General features: G+C 40.1%; 1 protein-coding gene across 15 annotated transcripts in view; it reads left to right on the forward strand.

Annotated features, from left to right (window-relative positions):
- LOC309637527 (uncharacterized protein) overlaps positions 1–27,364 on the forward strand; it is a 432,423-nt gene that overhangs the window by 121,756 nt on the left and 283,303 nt on the right. The window contains exon 4 of one of the 15 annotated variants that reach the window (XR_014250593.1): positions 1,534–7,870. The exons of the other annotated variants lie outside the window; for them this stretch is intronic. The gene's annotated coding sequence lies outside the window, so the exon portion shown is untranslated. Of the gene's footprint in view, positions 1–1,533; positions 7,871–27,364 lie in introns of those variants that run through there. 15 annotated transcript variants of the gene reach the window in all.

Raw genomic sequence — 27,364 nt, forward strand, 5'->3', positions numbered from 1 at the left:
ATTCTCTCACTCATTCCTTCAGTCACTATTTATTGAAAACTGCTCTGCACTGGGCTCTGTGCCAGGTGTTGGGGAAAAGATGAGCCTAACAGACCCTCTCCCTGTGTTTGTTGAGAGCCCAGTGCCTATGACAAACAATCAGATAATTACATATTGAAATATAATACTGCAACTATATTAAGTCCAATGAAAGGTGCAGGGGTGATGAAATCTTAAAATGGGGTGTCTTCATTAGAGGGTTAGAAAAGGATTCCCTGAGGGTGTGATATTGAGCTGAGCTATGAAGATAATAACAAGAGTCATCGTTATTATAATAGCAAGCAGCTAACCATTACTGAACACTTACGTTGGGCTGGTATTTTACTATCTCTGGGCATTATCTCATTTAATTCTCATAGCAACCTTGTAAGGTAGGTGCTATGATTATCCAGATTCACAGAAGAGAGGCCTGAGGCTCAGAGAACTTGTAGAGGTCACACAACGAGTACGGAGCCAGTCACGACCCCAATGCAGATCATACATAGTCTCAATGACTCCACTTCACTGCTTCCGTTTATCACCTAGGACATTAACTAGGAAGATCACTGAATCAATTGAATCAAATGAATTGGCTACTTTCTTCTTTCTTGTAAAAACAGCCACAGTGGGATCTGTTCTGCTCTTGCTGATGTGATGTCGCAGGGAGACCTCTGAGCAGGAATCAGAAAATAGAACATTGGGTTCTAGCTTTGCCAATAACAGGCTATGGGCTTGGGCAACAGTCATGACAGCTACCACTTTTCAAGTACCTACTGTGTGCCTGAGACGTTGCCAAGAGCTTAACATACGATTATCCCAAATTTTCAAAATAGTTTTGTCAGATTAGAGTTGTATATTAATATCTGCATTCTACAGGTAAGGAAACTGAAGCTTGGAGAAGTTAAAGTAGCATAACTTCTAAGAGTTAGGGCAGGGATGGGAGAGGTCGTTCAACAGTTCTCAAAGTGTGATCTGTGGAACCCTCATCATGTCTATCGCCTTTTGAGGGGGGGTGGTCAAAACTCTTTGCATCATAATACAAAGACATTAGTTATCTATCTTTTTATATTATATTGATATTTGCACTAATGATTCAAAAGCAATGGTGAGTAAAGTTGTTGGTGTCTTAGCCAAATATTTAATTTTTTATTAGCAATGTTAATTGTATAAGCTGAAGTAACTTTTTCCCTCGAGGTATATGAGTACTTTTGATAAACATACTCACATAAATCAACAAAGTTTCAGAAGATCAAAACATAACTGTAACTGGAAGCTAATGCCGAGAAACATATGCTACGTCAATAATCATAAAGGCCTCTGGGATGATAACCTGAAAGTATTTCTTGCCAATAATATCATTTTTGAGCTTTCAGGCAAAAATTAGAATTTTGGAAAACTTGTATCTGCCACCATTAGCCTGTCAGCTTTCCAATTCCTAAAGTCCCTTTTTTAAAAAACTGAGAGTTGTGGGCTTCCCTGGTGGTGCAGTGGTTAAGAATCCGCCTGCCAATGCAGGGGACACAGTTTGAGCCCTGGTCCAGGAAGATCTCACATGCCACGGAGCAATTAAGCCTGTGCACCACAACTACTGATCCCGCGTGCCACAACTGCTGAGCCCACATGTCACAACTACTGAAGCCCGCACGCCTAGAGCCCGTGCTCCGCAACAAGAGAAGCCACCGCAACGAGAAGCCTGCACACCGCAACTAAGAGTAGCCCCTGCTCGCCGCAACTAGAGAAAGTCTGCGTGCAGCAACGAAGACTCAATGCAGCCAAAAATAAATAAATAAAATAAATAAATTTATTTTAAAAACATGAGAGCTCTGATATTAATGAACCTTTTTAAAAAAAAAGATTTTGGAAGATCTGTAAAACTCAGTGGACTAGTATCTTCCAAATGTCCAATGCATAGTGTTAAAAAAACATGCAGGGGTAAAAGTATTGAAAATACAAAATGGACTCATGGATTTTACTATAACAAAGTATGACAGTTCATTGATATGGTTTCAGATTCCACATTACAACTGAACTGATGAACATAGTACTTGTCAAGTTTCGTGTACTATCAAAGAACAGCTACAATTAAACTGCTATTAAACTATTTCCTTCTTTCCCAATTATGTATCTGTGTAAAGCTGGATTTTCTTTGTATACTTCAATCGAAACAACATATAATAGATCAAAGGCAGAAGCAAATGTGATCATCAAACTGTCTGCTATTAAGTCAGACATTTAATGTCATACAATGCTACTCTTCTTGACAAATGCTTTCTATTTCGAAAAATATAATTATTTCTTTTAACGTATGTTATTTATGTTAACATATAATGAGTTTGTTGATGTTATTTTAAAATGAGTTAAGGAAGAAATATTTTAAAAATTGTCTTAGTTTTGATTTTGAATACAATAAATATCTATAGGTACAATGCACATGAGCAAAGCTTTTTGGGATCCTTACAATTTTTCACGAGTGTAAGGGGGTCCCGAGGCCAAAGGAGACTTGGTATAGTGCATAAGAACATGGACTCTGGGGCCAGATCTTCCTGGGTTCAAATCCTCACCACCAGCTCATAAGCGATAAAGCACCTTGGGCAAATTATTCCCACTCTCTCTGCATTAGTTTTCCCATCTATATCATGGAAATAAAAACAACAGTTCCTATCTCCTTGTGAATGCTAAACAAGTTAATATTGATACATTCTAAGAACACTTCCTGTAGGTATTAGCTCTTGTCTGATTCCAGAGCCAGTGTTCTTTCCACTAGATTCACCTTTCTGAGCATCACCTTCCTTATTTCTGAGACTTATTTTTAAAGTCCTTCAGCTTAGCCATTGCATGCCTTTGCAAATATATTCCCTACTGATTAAAAACATAATAGAGCAGCATTCTAGCTAGAAGTGATGGCAGCTTAGAAAACATGCTATTTAGCCTTTGAGTGGAGGTTAAATGCACTGTGTGGACAGAGGAAGTTATTTTTAAAGCACACCTAGCTCTGCTATAGATTTAGAAGCGCTCCTTAGATTTGAACTTAGATATTTTTTATAACTGACTGACTCTGATCAAGTATTTTGATTATGAAAGTTAGCACTGCCAACATTTCAACAGCCATCAAGTTGCGTTCTGTCTTCCAGTAAATATTTATGGAGCCCCTTCTGTGGGATCAGTACTCTTTGTGGTGTGGGAATAAAACAGATGAAAGTAAATGATGGCAATAATGTGTATTTTGGGCGTGTCCGCCAGGGGAGAGACAAACAACGAACAAATAAAAATATACAGCATGTTAGCTGATACTAGGAACAATGAAGAGAAATAAAACAGGGAGGGGGTAAGGATATGTGATGTGAATGTGGGCTGCATTTTCATGAGGGTAGTCAGGAAAGGCTTCATTGCAGAGGTAATTTTGGAGTAAACCCTGAGGGAGTGGTCCATGTGGATATCTGGGCAAGAGAAAGACAGACAGAGGGTGTAGCAGGTGCAAAGACATCACAGGAAGCTTCCTGGCATGTTATAGGGACAGCAAGGAGGCCAGTGTGGCTGGAGTTGAGTGGGCAAGGCAGGAGTAGAAGATCAGAGAGGTAAGGGGTGCTGGACCACAAAGGGTCTTGTTGGCCTTTACACACTGACTTGGAAAGCCATTGAAGACTTTTGGGAAAGGAAGTGACATGATTTGACCATCATTTTAACAGACACAGAGAGTCTACTTAGGATATTATTGCAATAAATATGGCAAGAGAGCCTGGTGACTTGGGTTATGGGGTAGCATGGATGTGGTGACAAATGGGCAGATTCCAGATCCGTTTTGAAACTAGAGTCAACAGGATTTGCTGAGGTGTGTGATGTCTGGTTTGAGAAAAAGAATGGAGTTCAGGATCACTCTAAACCTAAGTACCTGGTAGGATGGAATTCCAATATTTGAGACAGGGAAGACAGAGGAAAGGGCAGGTTTGCTGGGAGCAGTAGGGAGACCAGAGATCAGGTTTGAATATGTTACTTTTGGGATGCCTACTAGGTACACCCAGATCTCTTTAGATAACACTCAAGGATGATCCAAATCGATAAAAGCAGCTGATATATTGTTAGGAATTGCTTAAAAAAAAATTTAAGGTGGCTGTATTTCTTTCTTGAAAAAAAAAGCCTGAAAAATTACATATAAGAGTTTTTGAAAACATCATTCTGTTGCAGTTCCAGAACTGAGTACCCTACTCCAGGTGCAGTCTTATTAAAGTTCTGGAAGAAAAGACTATCTGTTTTGACACACAATGCCTCTACTTATGGAGCTAAAAATAGCCCAGCTCTCACTCCCCAGTGTACAAGGATCTCTAATTGGCCTTCCACTCATGTCCATGTTGACTTGACAAGTGAATATTCAAGGCTCACCTGTCTACTGCTCACACTGCATCTGGGTTTTCGAGTCATTTCAATGTGTTTAGCTCCTTTTGCCTTTTTCACCAATATAACTTTCTCTACTGCTTCCTTCCCCTCTCACAGATGCTGTCGTTGAGTCTGGCTGCCTGATCCATTGTCATTAATAATGAAAACAGTATTTCCCAATTTAGTATCATCTGCGGATTTCATTAACATGCTGTTTGTATTTTTGTCCCGATATTTCCAAAGGGTGTCCAATAATGTAGATAATCATTGTACAATTAAAGTAAGGGAAAGGTCATTTTTTTTTTTTGAGGATGAAAAGGGACAGGCATTCTGTTGTTTTCAATAGTTCTTTTGCTCAGAAAACAGACAAGATAAAAAGAGCAGGGATAGATTTTTTTTAAGAAGATGCTAATCCATTTGTGGTTTGGGGAGAATTGGCCAGAAGCTTAAGTGATATTCCTCATCCACATTATACCACACATACTTTCGAAACAAAGACAAAGAGGAAACACACATTTCATAACCTAAAATCTCTTTAGCTTCATCAAATGCCAGTAAGCAAATGCAATGGCAGAATAAAACACATTAATGTGTCTTGACATAATAATTGTGCCTGTTTCTCCTTAATAAGTCAAGCCGAGGATTTCCAACCATATGGAGGCAAGGCAGGGCTATCAAATTACCAGATGTACCCTAGATTTGTAAGGGGCATTTACTTAATGGACCATCTAAACACTTGTCTCCACGTCAGCGATGATGCAAACATTACACCTCTGGGCTGGAGAGCCGCTCTCGTGCGCAGACAACTTCATGAAGTCATGGAGAGGAATTTTAACTGGGAATACATTTCAGGGCTCAGCTGCAGGCTGAAGACTGCAGAAAGGAATTCACTTTTAGTGACTACGTGAATCCATGGAGCAGGGCCGTTCTATTTCAGTTCTGCAAAGCTGGCCGAATGAGCAGCTTTATTTTTCTCTTCTCAGAGCTGAGAGACATCTTTTAAATGATTTCAAAATGACCGTCGCCAACTCTTCTTGACGATTTTTGTTTTGTTTCTCTCAGCTGGGATAGTTTTTCTCGCCTAGGTAATTCCCCATCTTAAGAAGCTCTTGGCTAATGTATGAGGTTTTGTTTTTGTTTGGGTTGCTTGGAACAGAAATCAAATTAGCTTACCTTAATCAAAAGATGAGGATCTAATATACAGATGTAATGGTGCTACAGTGGAATGATGAGCAGGAATGCAGAGAGGGCTGAGAGAAGACTAGAAGAGCGAACTTGAGGGAGGGCGGAAAGCAGGAGTACACTCTCTCCATCTCTGCCTGTATCTGCACATCTGCTTCATTTTTTTTTTTTTTTTTTTTTTTTGGTCCCAGAAGACTCATCTCTGCTCCTCATTCCACACAGAGGAAGAAAGATGCCCACCCACAGCTCCCAAGGCCACGTGTTGTAGTTCCAGGCACATGGGATGACTGAATCCGTTTCATTCTCTAGCTCTCTGCTCTAATTCCAAATCCCTGGGAAAAACTGACCTAGTTCACTTCAGGCTCTCACTCCTGGCCCAGTTGGCTGTGAAATTCCCCAGCATGGCTGCTGTCAGTCTGCTGCTTTGCGTCAGATGAAAACTAAAGGAGTGATTGTCAGCAGCTCAGAAACTCCAAAAAGTATCTACTATTGTTGTAGGAGTGCTCAGGGCCAGATGAATTTGGAAAAGGGAAAACAACAGGGCAAGAGAAAACAAAACCTTACTCTTATTTTTCCTGCAGAGCAGGAACCAGTATTCCAAACGTTTCCCCCCCAGAGAAACTGCCAAATGATCCTCAGGAGCAGCTTAGCAAATGGGATGAAAAAAATCAACAGGTTCATCATAAGTTTTCAACACCTTGAAAACATCAGGCTTGGTCCTTGCTAGCTCATGTGTTATTCAACCACAAAGCATCTTCTCTCTGATCGGGTCATGTGCTGGAGGAGAAGATAAAGTTCTGTCTGTCTTCAGCAAACACATTTCAAGGACTGTCTTAAAACGAAAGGGAAGAGTGTGAGACCTGATCCTCTTCTTGATTTGGTGTTTTAGGACTTTGGCACATGGACAAACAACAGTTTGCAAGGATTCCATTTAATTAGTTCAACGAATGTTTTCTGAGCATTTCCAGTCTACCAGATGCTCTGTTAGGGAGTTAAGAGTTAGGCTATTTTTATGATAGCAAGTATCTGAAAACTTAACCTATCAGCTCATATACTTGGAAAGCCTGGAGTAGCCCTGGCTAAATAAACCAAGTGGTTCAAGCCAACGTCATCAGAATTTGGCCTCTTCACGTCTTTTTACTCCAGTTTCTTGAGTCTACTTCACTACTACCAGGCTGTCTCTACAATGGTAGTTCCAGATTTTATATTGTCTGATTCAAACCTAAAAAAAAAAGAAAAGAAGAAACCTCCCCCTTCCCCAACCCCCTCACCCCAGCTCCTTTTTCTTGCTCTTTCTAGCAAAAGTCCTGCAATTAGCTTTGATTGGCTGTGATTGGTCATAGACCATTCCCAAGCCAATCACTGAGTCCAGGAGGAGGTGGTACTCTGATGGGCCAAGCTTGAGTCACATGGGCAATCCTGGAGTTGAAATACAGATGGCTCCAAACTAACCACAGGGATGGAGAGTGGGGGAGGGATCATTCCCCAAAGGAAATTCAGGACACTAACACACAGAGAAGGGGGACTAGATGCTGTGAAGGCAAACCCTACAAATGTCTACTACACAGGAGAAGAACAAGGAGAAACACACACAGATTACTGTAATTACAGATTACAGATTACAGTAGTCATAAACACCTAATGGTAATAGGTATTCTTTGGAGAACAAAGTTGAGAAGCCATTAATTCTGAGAGATCTAGGAATTGGGTTTTTCAGAAAAAATAACAAAGTTCAGTGTTGAGCTTTGAAGATACGAAGATTTTGACTGGAGAAAATGGTGGGTGAGGGGGGAGACTGGGAGAGGACATTTCAGGCAGAGAGAGTAATATGCAAATACAATGTGAAATGTGTACGGGGGTGATACCTTTTGGAGGATGGTAGACCAGTGCATATTGAGGGCATGTAGGTTGATACAAATATGACATTTCTGACTCTTGAGGCCTGACTTGTTTCCTTGGCATCAACATATAATGTATTTAGTGATGACTCATGTATTATACAAGGCTTTTGCTCTCAAACTGTAAACAAGCATGGACACATTACATGCAATGGTGAAATCAGCAGAGGCTTTGAATTTAGTCAGACCTGGTACGAATCCCAGCTCAGCCACCTACTAGCTTTACGACTTTGGAGAAGTAATTGGAGTTGTTTAGCTTCAGTGCTTTTATCTGTAGGATGGTGATATATCTACAGCATATTGTCCTTCTGAGAACTAACTGAGATGATGTATGCAAATCACCCCAAATGGTGTCTGCGACATAATAGACACTCAATAAATGCTAGTGACCTTCCCTTCTTCATGTTTCTCCGTGTTCCTCTTCCCATTCTCTACGCTGTCTCTAATAAGAACATGAAACTGATTTGCTTTAATATGTATGCAGCAACCACTTACTTGCTACCCACAGCATCAAAGCTATGCTCTAACTGAGCTGTGTGTAAATACTGGCAACTGTGCTGGATAATTCCTCTTCCCTCCCCAGATCCACTCCACTCTGCCAGTGCTCTAGGAGGCTGGCATTTAGGGATTGGATTAACTGATTTTCATGCAGGGAATGGTGGGCTCAACAAACAGACCAACAGGGGATGGAGGGAGAAAAGAGTAAATTGGAGTTTTTATTCCCCAGATTTCCTTCCTGTAGAGATATCACGGCTCTTGGCAGATGATAGGTTTCTCTACCCACCTCCTATTCTCTCTCCCTCCCTTTCTCTCCCCCCACCCTTCAGGCCTAGAAGTGTGCACAGCACCCTGACCTTTACTCTCTTAGTCCATTTGCAGTACTATAGCAAAATACTATAGACTGGGTGGCTTATGAACAACAGAAATGTATTTCTCATAGTTCTGGAGGCGGGGAAGTCCAAAATCAAGATGCTGGCAGATTCCGTGTGTGGTAAGGGTTTCCTGGGTCACAGATGGGCATCTTTTGTTATGTCCTCATGTGGTGGAAGGAGCAAGGCATCTCTCTGGAGCCTCTTTTATAAGAGCATTAATCCCATTGGTGAGCGCTCCACCCTCATGACCTATTCACTTCCCAAAGGCTCCACCTCCAAGTATCATCACATTGGGCATTAGGTTTTCAACATATGAATTTTGGCGGGGGACAAACATTCAGTCTATAACACTAGTGCCATGGTATGGCATAATCCCCTGTGGTATCTCTCCACTCCATCCACACCTTTGTTAATTACTTCTTTGTTAATCTCTCCTCAAATTACCCAATTTGACTACACTATTATTTTCCTCTTGGAGCCTTGACTAGCCCTGACATCAAGAATAAACTTGATGTCATTATTACTCTTATTGGATGAGGGTCCTCCTAAAAATCAACTGAGATAAATTCTTACCTCTGTAAGTAGGGGAAAAATCCCCAGGCTGAATGAAGGCATTTTATTTAAATATAGCTCATGTTTAATTACCTTCTTAGGAAAACCTGTACTCCCTTCTGAGACATGGTGGTGCTTCCTTCATTTGGGGTCCACGGATTATAAAAGATCTGGTAAATGATCTTGATATAAGAAACAGCAGAAGATTCTGTTACCCCTGGGTGGGGTGGGGGGAAGAGAGATAGGATACCTAAGTCGCATTTATTTCCTGTTTTTAATCATTTTTGGGTCTCAAATTGTTCCATGTAGAATGTCAGCTATTTTGAAAATGGAAAAACTCCATTTTTGTCTTTAAATTTTGACACCAAGTCCTATAAGAACAGCTCTGTTAGGCCTGTGAAAGGTAAATTGGTTCAATGGGACAAAGTGGGGAAATAGGTCATAAGGAGTGAAGTGTCCATGGCATACCTTCAAATTGGATCGCTTTTATACCATTCAAGACCAACCAATTCCAAGCAAACTACTAAGCTGAATCATAAGAAATTGCTATCATTCTACCATTTTCTGACCTACAAGATGGCAATGTCCTATGGCTCAACTAACAGATGATTCTTACTGTTCATGATCTTCATTTACTTCCCAGTTCTTTGGGAGCATTTTTTCCTACTTTAGTGGTGAATGATAGATTTTTCTCTGTTGGTCCCTCTAGTGAAATATCTGATAGATGAGCATACATACTTGGTCACAGTATTTAATTTTTTATTAGTGAATTAAAGTTACCATGGCTTTGTTACTATATTTACTAACTGGGGATTTCCGATAAACACATACACAAATTAATCCAACTCCAGAAGGTTAAGAACCCAGTTGTCACTAGAAATATGTGTCTATTAATGATCACAAAAGCTTTTGGACCGATACTGTGTTGCCTATTGAAAATTCTACCCTTGGTTAACATTTATTTAGAATAACACCTGGTCTTTTTTTTTTTTTTTTTTTTTAAATTCTTTATTTTATTTATTTATATTTGGCTGTGTTGGGTCTTCGTTTCTGTGCGAGGGCTTTCTCCAGTTGCGGCAAGCGGGGGCCACTCATCATCGCGGTGCGCGGGCCTCTTCACTATCGCGGCCTCTCTTGTTGCGGAGCACAGGCTCCAGACGCGCAGGCTCAGTAATTGTGGCTCACAGGCCTAGTTGCTCCGCGGCATGTGGGATCTTCCCAGACCAGGGCTCGAACCCGTGTCCCCTGCATTGGCAGGCAGACTCTCAACCACTGCGCCACCAGGGAAGCCCCAACACCTGGTCTTAACAATAAGCACCCTTTTATTCTGTCATCTACCTGAAATAATTGTACTTCCTCATAAAACTAAGGGGCGGCCTACTAATCTACAGCCAATACTAACCCGTCCTTTCAGGTGCTGGCTTGCACACTTTGAAGATTTAAGCTTAAAAAAGAGATGTTTTCTTTAAGGTAAAAAAAATACCAGCCAATTACATAGAAGACAAGATTATGCAATGGATAAATCCACACGTGGGAAGATAATGAGATGTTATTGCTATGGGGAGTATCTAGGGATTGCAGTTCTCCCAAATGGTGTATGTCTAGCTTTTGGAGAAAGTTTAAAAAATACCATTCTCTGAAACTAAAGCTAATAAAATCCACACAGTATCATGAAATTAGTTTTTTGAAAAAGTTAGATACCAAATGATAATCTATGTATGTAGATTATCATCTTATCAAAGATGGCTCTTTCCTAAAGCCGTCTAAAGAAAAATCTTATCAGCAAGAATCCCTTCAAGATATATGTGAAATACAAAATAAACTGTAGTCCAATTAACTCTGAGACATTATAAAAGGTGATTTTGGACAAATAATTGTGTGTAATTTCCAGGATGGTCTATGTATGAAATATTTTGCCCTGTGGTCATATCATAAATCTATAATTTTTTTTTTTTTTTTGCCAATGAAATCACATTAGTCCAGATTTTATTTGCTCAAAACTACTAGGGAAGCAGTAGGATTTGGTTTAAATGCTGCTAAAAAGCAGGCATTCACTTAAGTTTTAATTCTGAAGCAGTACTGTTGTTATGTTGTAGCCGGGTTGGGCAGCAAATAAATCAGTAACTTTTAACTAGGAAAATGTGACTTCCATTTTCATAGGAATATTAGTTTCCCATGGCTGCTGTAACCAATTGCCACAAACTTGGTGCCTTAGAACAGCAGAAACTGATTCTCTCATAGTTCTGGAGGCCAGAAGTCTTAAATCAGTATCAATGGGCCAAAATCAAGGTGTTGGCAGTGCCCTTCTCCCTCCAGAGGCTCTAGGGGAGAATCCATTCCTTGCCTTTCCAGCTCCAGGTATCTGCCAGCATTCTTTAATTTGTGGCCGCATCACTCCAGTCTTCTAGGCCAGCTTCTTGAAATCTCTCTCTGCTAGGTCTTCACATCACCTTTTCCATTGTGTATTTCTGATCCTCCTTTCCCTAGTTCTCATAAATATACATGTGATTGCATTTAGAGCCCACCCTGATAAATTCAGGATAACCTCTCATCCCAAGATTCTTCACCTTTTACTCACACTTTTACTTTTTACATAAGGCAACATGTACAGATACTAGGGACTAGGACGTGAATACTGTTTGAGGGTCTGTTTTCCAGACTACAACATTAGGGAATGTTAGATAAAGCAGAATCGTGAACTGGAAAGAGTAAAAGTTCACTAGGAAACGAGGGTCAGGCCCTTGCTTTGTTACCATCTATCTAGCTAGCTATATTTCCTCGGGAAAGTCACCTCTTCAAGACTCACTTTTATCATCTATAATATAGGTGTTGGGTTTAGGAAAATAGACGCTCCCTAAGGTTCCTTTCAGCTTCAAAATTGTTTTAGACATAGATGGACAGAACTGTCGTATTTATCCTTTATTCTCTAAGGGGAGAGAAGGAGACAGAAAGACAGACACATTTTACTTGGTGGATACAAACTTCCCAGCCACCAGAAAGGTACCAGAATGGTGGAATCAGGGTAAGTCTCCAGCCCACATCACATGTCCTACAAGACCATAGAGATAGCTCCCTTTGTTCCAATTCAGAGCTTACAAGCAACTTTTGGAACTAATTCTGTGTTCCAAAGACATTGATTTCATGAAGTCCTGACCCCTAGAAAATAATATATCTTCTATTGTAAATTGATGAATTGCCTTTCCAGCTTAGAAACCAAATTTTAGTGGTTTCCTTAGGCTTGAGCAGTACAAAATGAACTAATAAAATGTAGTTTCTTAGTGCCCTCAGATTTGAGTTACCTGGTGAGCTTTATCCTAAAAGAGCCTGGCATTTAATATTTTATTTAACAGACATTTATCCAATGCAAACAACAACAACAATAATAAGGGTGTCTCACATGCACTGAAGACTTAGTGCAGGCACAAGGCTAAATACTCTACACAAATTGTTTCATATGCTCTCCATAATTTTCCAGTGAAATAAGGTCTTGTTCAACAAATCATCATGGAATGTTTGCTGTGTGGCAGGCATGTGACTGATGCTGGGAATGTAAGGGTGAGCAAAGGAACTTGATGTCTACAAGAGAAGACAAATATTAAGCAAAGATCACAGAAAGAAGTGTAACATTTACAGCTGTATCAATTGCTACCTGTGCAAAGGAGGCATCTGGTGCTACTGTACTCACTGCAGAGATAAGATAAATCACTTTGAGAAAAACGACATGATTTGTCTCAGGTCACAACTGAAGTAAGAAGAAGAGCCTGGCTTTTGGTCCAGAACTGTTGACTTGGAACCCCCTTGGGAACCACTCTGCTATGCCTTCACCCATGCCTGATTGCTCGATCACTATTTGAAGGTCCACATGCTTATCTTTTCTGTTGGCAATCTTTAAGTGGACATTTCCCACCATGACTGTTTGGCTCCATAGTTTACTTTTATTCACTCTTTTGAACATTCCTCGTATATGGAAATTCTACAGAGAGCCCTCAAGTCATTTCTGGAGTCTCTGACACTGACTTGCTATTTCATTCTATTAAGAGTTTGATTCTATTAAGAGTTTGACTCCAGGCCCACTTCTGAAAAGTGAAAGTGTGTACTCAGTAAATTCCTGAAACTGACAAGAACTCTTTGGCTATTATTCAAAAATGTCTAATACCATGAACTAAAGTGGTGAGTTATTTCCGCACTCCATACACGACCCCTACCTCCCACCCTTCAAAGTAGAGCGCTAAACTATGTTTACCACTGGGTCCATTTCCCCTTGAAGATAATATGGAATAATTTGATAATGCTGGTGGATTGAAAAGCTATGTTGACATAAATCTATTTAAATCTGCTATGCTTTAAGAAATTTATTTTAACTGACCCCATTTGTATGCAATAAACTGTATAGGATTTTAAAATTAAACTTCACACCCTGTTAACTAGATATGGCATTAGTAAATGCAATCTTTCCTCTTGTATTAACACAGCTACACTTAGGGTGAACTCACTTTACGTTCTTTCCCACACAGTATAATCACTTTTTCATACATAAGCAATATATTTTTACGTGGGCAGTGCCAGAAAAAGCCAACATTCATCATGCACTTTATAGTTCCTATAGGTAAATCCAAGCAGAAATGTTGCCTTTACATCTAGTTTAATTTTAAAAAAAACTTAGTGTTAAGTCTTTCTTTTCCATTTGCATCCAAGATCATAATATAATACCAATTAGTTATCTTAAAAACTTGACTTTTTAAAACATTTTTATAATTTAAATTATTGGCAAATATAACTTAAAAGAGGTATCTTTTCCCCCTTTGGAATAAAGTCAGTTGTGAAGAGCTTTCCTCTGAGCAGCTCACTGGCAAACTAGTCAGCAAATCAAGGAGTAACCCTGAGACTTACATAATCACCATTACATACTCAACAGCAAGGATCCTGACCAAGTAAATAGCACAATTCAAATTGAAATACCAACTACACCATTGCCCAGTCCCATTAAAATTGATGACAAATGCCATTTAATCCCCAGGACCTGCTCTTCCACTCATCACTCCTCCCCACATGTCTCTATAATCTGCTGTAGCAGAACATTCTTGAGAAATCATTTTCATTCTGCCTAGATCTGGTCAGCCCTCCTTTAGAAATCCTTAAGTAAACACTTATAATCCCTGTCCTCTTTAAGTGATCCGTCAAAGGGGACATGACATGTTCTTTTAAGTGCCAAACAGCTGTTTCATTTCCCAATTAGGGGAGAGCACTGTAAATGATAGTTCTAAATAAATACATAATCTACTGATAAGGACAATGTAAATATTTACAGCAATTAGGGCAACAGTTGTACACATATTTGAATATTCCCCAGAGGCTGAAATCCATCCATTGTAAACCTTTGGCAGAAAAAGTCTCTGGTGGGTTCTGCTGAGAAGTGGGGTGTTTTGCTTTGAATCTGGCTCAGGCTCTAGAAGATGAGTATGCGAGGGAGATTCCAAGGGAAGGAGCCAGTAAATTGCCTTCAGTAAATTGCCTTTCAGAATACAAGCCGGAATCCCTGTTCTCTTGGTTTCAAATCCTGGGTGGGGTAACACTAGATGTCCCCTTGGCAAGACGTGCTGAGGGACAGAAGACAGAGTTTGCAGGGATCTGGGCAATCTGTCTTTCTGATCAGAGCCCTACTTTAGAGTTCACATATACATGGTAACCAGGGAGATCAAAAACATTGTTTCAATGTTTCCAGGTAAGGTTGTACTTCTTCACAAAGCAGGTAAAAAGAAAAAATAAAAGACTATTCTATGAATTACAACATCTCCACCAATATTATGCAAGTCCTACTTAATTTTAGGCTATGCTTATCTGGCCTTAGTCTTCCCACCATTAAAAAGGGATTGTACCATTCCCTCATACCATATATAAAAGTAACTCAAAATGGTTTAAAGACTTAAATGTAAGAATGGAAACCATAAAACTCCTAGAAGAGAACACAGGCAGAACACTCTTTGACCTAAATTGTAGCAATATTTTTTGGATCAGTCTCCTAAGGCAAAAGAAATAAAAGTAAAAATAAACAAATGGGACCTAAACGAACTTATAAGCTTTTGCACAGCAAAGGAAACCATCGACAAGACGAAAAGGCAACCTATGGAATGGGAGAAAATATTTGCAAATGATGCGACTGACAAGTGGTTAATATCCAAAACATACAAACAGCTTACGCAACTCAATATAAAAAAACACAACAACTGACAACCCAATCAAAAAATGGGCAGAAGATCTGAATAGACATTTTTCTGAAGAAGACATACAGATTGCTAACAGGCACATGAAAAGAGGCTCAACATCACTAATTATTGGAGAAATGCAAATCAAAGCAACAATGAGATATCACCTCACGCCTGTCAGGATGCTTATCATCAAAAAGTCTACAAATAACAAACGTTGGAGAGGATGCAGAGAAAAGGGAATGCTTGTACAATGCTAGTGGGAATGTAAACTGGTGCAGCCCCTAGGGACAACAGTATGGGGAGTCCTCAAAAAACTAAAAATAGAACTACCATATGATTCAGCATTCCACTCCTGGATATATACACAGAAAAAACAAAAGTGCTAATTTGAAACAGTACATGCATCTCAATGGTCACAGCAGCACTATTTACAATAGCTAAGACATGCAAGCTACCCAAGTGCCCATCAACAGATGACTGGATCAAGAAGATGTGACATACACTCACACACACGCGTGTGCGTGCGCACACACAGTGAAATATTACTCAGCCATAAAAAAAGAATTAAATTCTGCCATTTGCAGCAACATGGATGGACCTAGAGAATATTATGCGTAGTGAAATAAGTCAGTCAGAGAAAGACAAATACTGTATGATATCAATTATATGTGGAATCTAAAAAAACACACAAATGAATGTATATGCAAAAGAGAAACAAACTCATAGATACAGAAAACAAACTTGTGGTTACCAAAGGGTAAAGGAAAGGCAGGAGGGACAAATTAGAGGCATGGGATTAAGAGATACAAACTAATATGTGGAAAACAGATTAAGCAACAAGGATATACTATATACCACACGGGATTATAGCCATTATCTTGTCATAACCTGCAATGGAGTATAATCCTCATAAATACTGAATCACTATGATGTATACCTGAAACTAATATAATATTGTAACCTAATATTGAGACTATGTAATATTGTAATATAATATAATATAAATTTTTAAAATTCAATTAAAAAAAACTTAAAAAGGGAAAAAATGGGATTGTGCTGTATCCCTTCTAGCTCCTTTATTCTGTGCTTTAGAAGACAGTTTGAACATCTAAGTACTATACTTCAACTTTTAAAAAGATTGACTATTTCCTGATTATAAAAATAACAAATAATCATTATAATACAAAGATGTATGACTAAAAAGACAAAAATCACTTCTTTTCCCATCATCAAGTTTTCTCAATGTGTATATGTTTGTACGCACGCGCGCACACACACACACACACACACACACACACACACACACACACACACACACAGGCTATGATGAATATACATATTTGAATCCTGCTTCTGTGACCCTGCAATTGTGTCCTCAAATCACTACATACTTTGTGAAAATATGGCTTTTAATGGTGCACAGTATTCCACTGTATGGAGGAACTGTGGTATATTTACCAGTAACTATTGTGAGATACTTACATAGTTTCTACTATCAATGATCTCTTATAAAAACGCCCATCCCTGTTGTGTTTTAGGCTCTCTGTCTCTCTCTTTCTAGTGGTTGACTCAAATGTTACGACTGGGAAGTCAGGAAGAAACAGTTTTGAATGCCTGCCTAATGCTTGCTAGCCGTGTGATCTCTGCGGATGTTTAACTTTAGGGAATCTCAGATTCTGGATCTGCTAAATGGGGACCACAAGCCCTACCTTTCATGGCCACTGTGAAGGTGTGTTTATATGTATGTCAAGTGCCTGCGATAAAGAAGGCTTCTAGTAAGAATCAGACTCTTTCTCCTCCCGTCTCTTTTTGTCTTAATCCAGGAGTCCAAGCTGCCTGTGATTAGGTTTCAGGGTCTCTGTAAGAATTCCTAGAATTGTTCGCAAACGTTTGTATGTTCAGGTATTTTTCAGGGGGGAAAACCTCCACAAGTATAAGGAGCATTGCAAATCTCCTTCCTCTTCCGTGGCTTTCCATTTTGCCATAACACCATAGGGCTGGCATTGGCCTGGTCCCTAAGGGCTGCCTTATTGGTTCTGATTTCTCTTTGAAGATTTCCCTCATCTGTTGGGGAGCTAACTGTTCAAAGTGAACCCGGCCTGAAACAGTTTCTATGCTGACATTCCAAGGCACTCAGTCCATTCCTTGGCATACAATGAGCACTCAATCACTCAATCAATGTAGCTTGTTGCTGATGTTACTATATACATGAGGAAATTTTTAGGAGAGGTCCATGCATCTTAGATTAAATGACTAGCTTGATCATGGAAGGTATGGTACATATGAATGGACCCGTCCCTTCTTCTGTTTCTCTGTCTTTATCTCTGTCTCTGTCTCTCTTTCTCAACTGAGACCTGTATGGATTTAGCAAATCCTGAAGTTCCATTTATCTTAAGTAGGTTTATAAATGGATCAAGCGAGTCAGAGATTACAATTTCTTTTACAGCACAGAAAAGGATGTGTGCAGGGTAGAGGGATTTGGCAAGAGGCAAACAACAGTATAAGATGTTAAAATAGGACGATGGTCCATCTGTCTTGAATAATTCAGACCGTAAGTTGACTAGCGAAGGGAAACTTCTGAGATTCTTTCCAACTTTGTGATTCTCTGATCTTACAGATGGTCCATTTGACAGATCTCTTAAAAGCAAGTATGTTCTAGAATGTCCATTACCTAGTTGGGCTGCTCAAGCTAGCAAGTAGACCAAGGCAATTTCTCCATTTTGAAGTTCCAGGAGAGGTCACTGATGCCACTGTATGCCTTTTAAATAATTGACTTCTAAATCATTTGACTTATTTCTTTCTGCTTACACAGCAAGAGCACTCCATGAATTTGCTCAAGAACAAACAAGGGATTTTGTTTGGTTTGCTTTTACCATATATAACAGGTGCTTTGGGAAATATCTGAAAATGAATTCAGACCATCAGAAAAGAGTAATCAAGGACAATAGAGCCTGGACTCTCTTTGTCCTTAGGTTGGCTTAGGTACGTAAATGTTTTGGAAAGACCCAATTAGTTTTGAACAAGCCAGTTTTTCACAGCAGGGCTGAGAACCTCCCTGCATTTGAAAAAAAAAAAAAATCTGCATCATTCCACCTAGTGTTTTCTAAAGCCAAACTAAAGGCAGTATCCCAGGTCTTAGAGCATGCTTCCTTTGTTCCTTGAGCCATGCCACCCAGGTCAATTAGAACAAGCTTTTTTCCTGCCATTTACCCTTGATTACTGTGGTAGGTATGGCCCCCAGTGAATCATGCCTTCCTGCATCTATGCCCTTGTGCAGTCCCCTCCCACATGGACCGGGCTTGGACATTTGACTGGATTTGGCCAATGGGACATCAGAACATGTAATGCAAGCAGAAGCTTGAAAACCCCATGACACTGGGCCTTATCTCTCAGAATGCTATTACCATATGGAAAAGCCCAGGCAATCCCGGAGACATATGAGCCAAGCTAGAACCAGCACCCAATACTGCACACGTGAGTGAGGCCATCTCAGAACCTCCAGCTCCAGTTGACCCATTAGTTAACTGCAGCTGCATGCATGATACCACATGAGACCCACAGAAGAACCACCCAGCCGACCCCAGCCCAAAGGGCTAACCTCAAATTAGGAGCAAATAATATAGTTCTTTTAAGCTGCCAAGCTTTGGATGCAGGAATAGATAACTGAGACACCTATTTTTGACTGGGTAGAGACTGACAAATCCAGCGACTCCTGGCTGTTCACTTAATATTCATGCAGTTGACTTCTCTCTAGAGTTCACGAGGGGCTGAGGGATCAGAAGATGGGGCAAGTGGGTGACAGCAGAAAAGAACAGGATACTATGAAAGAAAGAGATGGCTTTTTCTTTCTCAGGTTTTTCTATTTCCCATTTGGCTTTTCTTTGGATGGTTATGCTGGGTTCTCCTTGGTTGGGTAGCTGAGCAGAATGTGCACAGGAGGTAAATGAAGCTTGCTTCTCTGCCTCATGCGCTACTTCTTCAGAAAATTTCCTGGGGAAGACAACCCTTATGTTTGATTCATACATCTGAACACCAAGGGACTGTCTTTAATGGGATGCCACTGGGTTCTGTGGTATGAAATTAAACATTTCATCATAGGTCAGCCTCTACTTACACTTGGCATTCTGAAGCACGAACTCCCTGGCACAATTACCAACGTGTGACTTGACCAAAGCAAGTTTTGGGGGTTTTCTCTCCTATTACTGTTAGAATATAAGTAGTGATGCAAATTTATTTCCTCTTCCTACATAATATAATATTATACCTAAAATGTTGTAGCTTTTAAAACCTTTTCTATTTAACATAAGGAATTGTGAGTTAAGCTCAAATAAAAATATGTAGCAAAATAAAATAATATAAAATAAAATAAATAACATCCTCTAGGTCTTTAAGTTTTACTGTGTTTCTCAACATAGTTTAACTAATGAATACTATCTAGGATATTCATCTGGAAAATGACTATATCTTCCTGCTTCCATATTTCAAATACCTCTGTGTTTCCTCGAAACTGTATTCTGGAAAGGATGGAAAAATATAACTAGGAGAGTCCCCACTACTACCTTAACTATTATGTGATAAAGGGTAGTCTGGAATTTAAAAGCTATTGTTTGTTAGGATTAACGGCTGTTGGATTCTTCGAAAGAATACTTCTAAAATTACATGGATGGACAAACAACCTGAATAAAGAAACGAGCAAACTTTCCCAAGAGCTTCCTTGGCTGGCTGAGTCACTGAATGGCAGCTGACAAGGTTTTCAATAATGCCAACTCAGCTGGTTCTATAATGCTGTGTGCCCCAAACATAATTAAAAGTGTTAACAATTTTGTAGCCTTTATCAGAACATATTCCCCCTGCATACCTTCAGTGACCTGGTCACAGCTACTAGAGACAAATAACTCTCTTGTTTTACTTTATGTACTAAGGTCACTGTACCCTAGGCAATTTCCTTGACCGTATCATTCCCAAACCCAGGAGACTCCAAAATCAACCCAGATGGATTGCATGGGGTTACTCCAACAGCATCCCTTTCCTTTCTTGGGATGACAGCAAACAATTAAGCCTCTTGGATGTTTATGGAAGAGGAAAATGCATATGGTTTGGGTCATTTTCTGTTAATTACTTTAAGTCCATCCACACATCAGTGAAGTGAGCTAGGTTTCCTCAGAGGACTTGTGGAATTGAAAGGGACCTGAGAAATCATCACGTTGTCCCCAACATTTTACACTTTGGAAAATGAGGGCTGTAGATGGGAAATGGCTTACTAGCATCTGAGCCTTCTAACTGCTAATGCACTCTTCCTATACCACCCTGTAAAATGTAAGAGTTTGTGCCTCTAGAGCTGGGGTAACCATACAGACCACAGAGGTCAAATCGCAGGTCTAAAAGTAGTCATTAGTGATCAAGATGAAACAATGCCAAATACTCTTAAAATATGAGAGCAAATGCATATTAAGCACCTACCTAATGTCTTGCTTGTATTCAGTACAGAGTAAATGGCAGTGACTATATGGCAGTGATTATTTTTTTCTGTGATGTAGGACATTATAGATCAATGGACCACTAGACAAGAGTGTTATTTTCCTTACTAGGCTGCTGGTCAGGAATGACACCCTTCTGTGCTCTGCCAGAGTAGATATCATGACTTGATCACAGCATTATTTCCCACTGATTCTGCTTGGAGCCTTAGAATTCTTCAAAAGACATCACTTCCAACAGCAACCATCAAGTTGACTCCAAACGAAACTTACTTATTATGCTTGAAGATCAGGATCTGCAACCTGTTCCCCTCTGCATCCCCCTACCAGGACTCTCATAGTGCTTTGTGCTTAACAGGTACTCAGTAAATATACTAAAAACATACAATCAACTTAGCACCAATGGGATAATTACAAGAGTGCAGCCAGGGGAAAATTAGAGGTTGGGGATTGCTGTTTATTCTGAAAAATCCCAAACCTCTTGCAGGGCTGCTGAGAGGAGTAACTCAAAGGACCAGGTTTACACCAGGTCAGAGAGACATCTTGGTGTCTCAGAGCTCCTTTCATAGTTAACACAAGAGTGCTGGGGGGGGGGGGTCAAGGGGCACCTGGACCTGAGCTGAAGTCATGTGGTTCTTCTTGGAGCTTCCAAGTCAGTGGCGCCAGTGGTCGTTTTCTCAATTATTTTAGACCAGCGTCTCCCCCTTGGCATTGGTGCTGGATCTTTGTGGCTGGACACTTACCCTCCCTGGCTCCACATGAATAATTCAGGGAGATGGCCCAAAGCCAGACACTGCCCCAGAGCCCCAGAGTCCATCCTCAGCTCTCAGATGGGCTTTACTTAATGGCATCAGGAGGCAGGGAGAACACGCATGATGACTCACCATCACATCCCTTACAGGGAGGAAAAACGCCCAGGGGTAAGAGATGAGGATTTGTCTCCCATGAAGTTAAGAAGATATAGTTTAGTCATCCAGATATGCTCGTTGGTAATAAAATTAGAGATGAATCAAATCTAATTAGGCCTGTTAAGTCTGGTGAAATGTTTAATTAATCTTAATTGGCTAACTCTGAAAGTAGCTTTGCATCCATTTCTTAAACAAAATAGAAACATTACACCTCAAGTTACAGACTGTATGATGGGGTGATGACTAAATACTAATAGAATGGAGATGGTGCTGTATGAATTTAGAACAGGGGTTTCAAATTTGAATGCTTTCAGGGAACAGGATGGGATTTTAAATGTACAATTGAACAGTAGGACAAGAGGGTAGCTGGGATGAACCCTTTTTTTTTGGCTTAATCTTTGAATTTAATATTTTTAAACATTCCTGGCCATTCAAAAAAAACCCACCTGCAGTCCAAATTTGGCCAATCCACAGGAGTTTGCAACTCCTGATTTAGAGACTTTCTATAAACGAATTCAAACTCTTTAAAAAAACATTCTTATACTCAAATAATAGATGAATCATTCAGCAAGGTCAGGTTATTTTCCAATTCCTCATTTCCATCTATACTTCTTATCCCATCAATATAAAGATGGGCAACTGAGATCTCAGGAATTAAGCTAATTCTTTAGCTATAGAATGTGGAGATATTTAAGAAGCAGTATGGTTAGGCGTTGGCCAGTGAGAACGGATGCTACCTAAAGAACCAGAGCTCCCTCAGGAAGCTAGGCATTTAGTTTCTGGAATAAGGAGGTTTGGAGGGACCCAGGATGAGAGGAAAGGAAGCTAAGGTAGTAAAGAGAGGCATGTGGAGGGTTCAGGCAGTGACTGTTTACCCACCACTACAGAAATACCTAATATCTTAATAACCAGTACGGCTGCTCTGTATTTATTAACTGAATATCCCAGGAGGGGAAGCAAGTTCTGAATTTCATCCAAGAATCTCTTCCATCAGAGTCTGTGCTAGCTTTCAAGACTGGTTTCCATATTATGAATCCTAACAGTATTTGATCTGGCCATTGGGGCATACCCAGTTCCGCGTGGACACTCTTTCACTGAGCTCACCATTTGAAACCTTAGTAGAACACAGAAAACTTACAGCCTAATGATTTTCATTTTCATACCTGACAGAAGATAAACTCACAATTATAGCCTCAGAGGTAGAGATCTTAGATGATGACGTTATACCTGCCACTTCCCCCAAGTACTTTTGAGAAGCAATATGCCTGAATCATTTCTTCTCTCTTCGCTAGTACTACACCAGGTGAACTCAGAAAGAGAAAGGAAAGTATGTTGAGGGGTGAGCTTAGGCAAGGCTAAGCCTAAAATCTGCTAAAGTATCTGGTCACATTTGTCTCACTTAAATGGCCTAAAATGATGAGGCAATAGAGTGTAGTAGTTAAGAGGATGAGCTTTGAGATAAGTACACTTAATGTAAATCCTAGTGCTATATACTTGCCGGGGATCTTTGAGCAAGGGAATCAACTTTATAATGGATGTAATTATGCCAGCTGAATCTCAAACAGGACAATGTATACAGCCCTGTCCCTGGCACAAAGAAAATAGACATGTATGACTCCGAAATATGAGTTAGGTCATATGCTATTATAAGAGGGGACAGCTACCTACATAATAGCAGAAGACATACTGGTTCATATGTGATTTTCTTTTTCCCCTAGGCAAGGGGAACTGGATTAGCAGGAGTCCAATGAAAACCTTTAGCAGGAAAGGAAAATGTCCTCAACTTGGCCTGCTATATTGGCAGCAGCAAACCTTTCAGTTGTTTTTAAAGAATATTTTAATATAAGCCCCACACCTGGGCTCCTTCTCCAGCCATGGGCACCCCCCAGCCTTACTCAGCTCTTAGCTCAGGGGAGGTTGTACTTCCTCCCTTAATGGAAGGGATCCACTTCCATCCACATTATCTCTGCACCTGCCAGCCCTGCTCCAGCTAAGGCACTGCCAAGCATTTCCACTTTCTTTGTGCAGGTGTGCAAGTGTGTGAGTGTGCATTTTTCAGATCCACTGTGGCCACCTCCAGCCAAGCTGGATCACCCGCCTTGGCTGGCTAAGTTATTTCCCAGTGGACCCGTTGTTTTTGTTAGTGCTCTGGTTGCAAAACTGTGTAGATTTTGAGGTGGTCTGCCCCTAACATTATTTGCTCCAAGTCTTAGTTATTTTCAGTGCATACTTTCGCCCAACACGAGATGTTTTAGGAATGCATATTATACATTATGAGGTGATACACTTACAGACAAAAATATAAGAGACGTTCTAAATGAACTCTTTCTTTAGAGTAGAACTGAGCTCTTTTCCCACAGTCCCAGAAAAGGGGATCACATTTACTGACTAGGCTTCACTCGGGTAAGTGGAATTCTGTTGAGCCTTTGGGATTATTCCTCAGATGTTAGCAAAATTGCTAGGTATCAATAAAAATGGAAGATCCTGCTTCCATCTATAGTGACAATGTGTACCATTCACTCAGTACTGCCTCTTATGTTTATATTACTCAATGTATATATATTACCTTTTAGACTTACAGCAACCCTATATGGTACATTTTATAATCCCCATTTTGCAGATGAGGAAACTGAGGTGGTGAGTGATGCTGGGATGGCCCAAGGTTTCTTAGCTGGTCAGGGGCAGGTTCTGGAACTTGAATCCTAACATCTGACTCCAAAGGCTGTGCTCTCAAACTCTGCGAGTATTGCAGATAGAAGGCCAAGTTTGCCTGGCTCTTCATGAAACTCTAGAGCCAGTTTAAACTCTAAACTCTATCCGAAAGAAATGTAATGTAAGCCACCTGAGAACTCTGAAAAATTGTGGTAAAATATGCGTAAAATTTACCATTTTATAATTGGTATAATTCATCGGCATTAAGTACATTCACCATCACCACTATCCATCTCCAGAACTTTTTCATCACCCACAAGAGAAACTCCTTACCCTTTAAATACTAAAATACCCCCTACCCCCAGCCCATGGTTATCTCTATTTCTACTCTGTCTCTATGAATTTGCTTATTCTAGGTACTTCATGTAAATGGAATCATATAATATTTGTCCTTTCATGTCTGACTTATTTTACTTAGCATGTTTTCAAAGCCTCATCCATGTTGCTGCATGTATCAGAATTTCCTTCCTTTTAAGGCTGAATAATATTCCGTTGCATGTATATATCACATTTTATTTATCCACACGTCTCTAGACAGGCATCTGGGTGATTTCCTAACAGGCCGCTACGGGTCCACGGCCTGTTAGGAACCCGGCCGCACAGCAGGAGGGGAGCGGCGGGCGAGCAAGAGAAGCTTCATCCACGCTCCCCATCGCTCCCCGTCGCTCGCATTACCACCTGAATCCTCCCCCCCCAACCCCCCCCCCCCCCGCTGTGGATAAACTCTCTTCCACGAAACTGGTCCCTGGTGCCAAAAAGGTTGGGGACCACTGTTCTAGAGCCAGATTAAAAAAGTCAAAAGTGAAGTTAGTTTTAATTACATTTTTGATTTAACCCAATACATCCGACTTGCTATCATTTCAACATGTAAAATTATTAAGAACATATTTTATGTCCTTTATTTATTCCTAAGTCTTTGGGATATAGTATGTATTTTATATTTACATCACATCTTAATCTGGCCCAGCCACATTTCAAGCTCTCAATAACCACATGAGGCTAGGGGTTACCATCCTGGTCAGAGCTGCTCCAGAGATTTAGTTGGGGCCCTTCTCTTTAATGATGTTCCTTTGAGCCTGAAACCTGACTGATGTAAACTTCCCATTTGGTTTCTATGGCATTTAAAATCCCCTTTTCAATTATCCACGATTAATGTGTTTCTTTCTAACACTGGGTATTGTAAAAGATATAGTGGAATATAACATGGTCAAGATTAGGCCCAAGACACATGCACATAAGATAAAGAAGAGGGCAAGGCGGTATATTATTCATTGTCAAAAAAGCAAGGGATACACAATAGCAGCTGTATCTAGAGCAAACACATAGTTCCAAAACTAAAGAATTTTTCTCTGATTTGTGAATTTTTTACACGCAGTTCATGAAAGGTTAGAAAATCATTTTACTTAAGCATTTAATAGATTATCTTAATTTAAAAGAATATAATGACATGAACTCTGAAATCTCTTTGAAAACCTAGGATGATTACAGGAGGATGAATTAACAAGATGCCTATGAATATCAGAGTCATTAAGGAAGAAAGGACAACATTTATGAAATGACAGTCTCCTGTGAAAGACACACCCTGTGCCTGGTATGTACACACATTAGGTTGAACTGTATGACATTATCAGTATTTGACTGTTCTTGACTTATAAAACTGTCCCTTTCATACAGTTCAACCTAATGTACTATTTCATCACTGCATGTGATGTTAGCAAATTAATTCTTCATGAAAAAGTAGAGTTCAGGAGTGGCCTGAGGACTGTTTACAATGTACATAGGCAGAGAGGAAGGTGAGATTCTTTCTGGAGGATGGAGTCAGGTAGGGGAAGGGAGTTAATGTTAAAATAGCAGCAGTGGCAATAATAATAATAGTCACTGGTTTTTGAGTGCTTATAACATGACTGAGCTTTTTCTATGCATAAATTCATTTAACCCTTATTACAACCTTGTGGAAAAGATATTCTCATTCTCATTTGGAGACGAAGATGCTAAGGCTCAGAGACAAATAAGTTGATCAAAATCAGTGTTCTTTCTGACTCCAAAGCACCTACCAACCATCCAGGTTTACCAGGGACTGAGGGGTTCCTACAGCCTGGGGCTTTTCATTTTAAAAACACGGACAGTCCTGATCAAAGTGGAACAAGTTGGTCACCCTAATGCCAGAGTTCTAATACTCTGTTATGGCAAGTTGGGGCTCTTGCCCAGCAGTGTCAAGAGGCCTTTTCATTAAGCATAAAATACACGTGGCAGGGACTTTCCTGGTGGCGCAGTGGTTAAGAATCCACCTGCCAATGCAGGGGACACTGGTTTGAGCCCTGCTCTGGGAAGATCCCACATGCTGCGGAGCAACTAAGCCCGTGCACCACAACTACTGAGCCTGTGCTCTAGAGTCCGCAAGCCACAACTACTGAGCCCGTGTGCCACAACTACTGAAGACCACAAGGCCCAGAGCCCATACTCTGCAACAAGAGAAGCCACCGCAATGAGAAGCCCGCGCACTGCAATGAAGAGTAGCCCCCGCTCGCTGCAACTAGAGAAAGCCCGCGCGCAGCAACGAAGACCCAACACAGCCAAAAATAAATAAATAAATACATTCGTAAAAAGAAAAAATACATGTGGCAGATACTGATATGTTTCCATTTTTTTAATCTTTCTCATTGTTGATGTGAGTCAGCAAGAACATTTTCTTAGGGGGCTGGGTAATAGTTGGAACAAATGTCGGCAAATGTAGGCATCCCACCATGAAGTTGGGTACAATATTTAATAGTGGAGCTTCATGGACTGTTTCACTTCAATCTCGATGCCAGGAGTTCTTAACCTGGGGTAGACATTAGGGGGCATCCATAAAATTACATCACTATTTTCATCAACCTCTAACTGAAATTCAGCATTTCCTTCCATTATGATTGCAAAGAATCAACCACAGAATTATTAGGTGTACCTGTGATTTTATCACTTATATAAATTGTATATATTTTCATATCACATTAAAGCTGTTGAGATACTTCACACTATCACTTAAACTCATCACCACTTTAAAATTACAGTAATTATCAGGCCTACCGCAGCCCTGATATTTAATGTGTTAATAAATAAATGTATTACTGATCTGTTTTGAAAAAAATATTTTGACAAACACATTTCAATATAATTAGTTTGCTTTGCAAT

Source organism: Balaenoptera physalus (genome assembly GCF_965194825.1).
Source record: "Balaenoptera physalus genome assembly, chromosome: 11".
Lineage (NCBI taxonomy): Eukaryota > Metazoa > Chordata > Mammalia > Artiodactyla > Balaenopteridae > Balaenoptera > Balaenoptera physalus.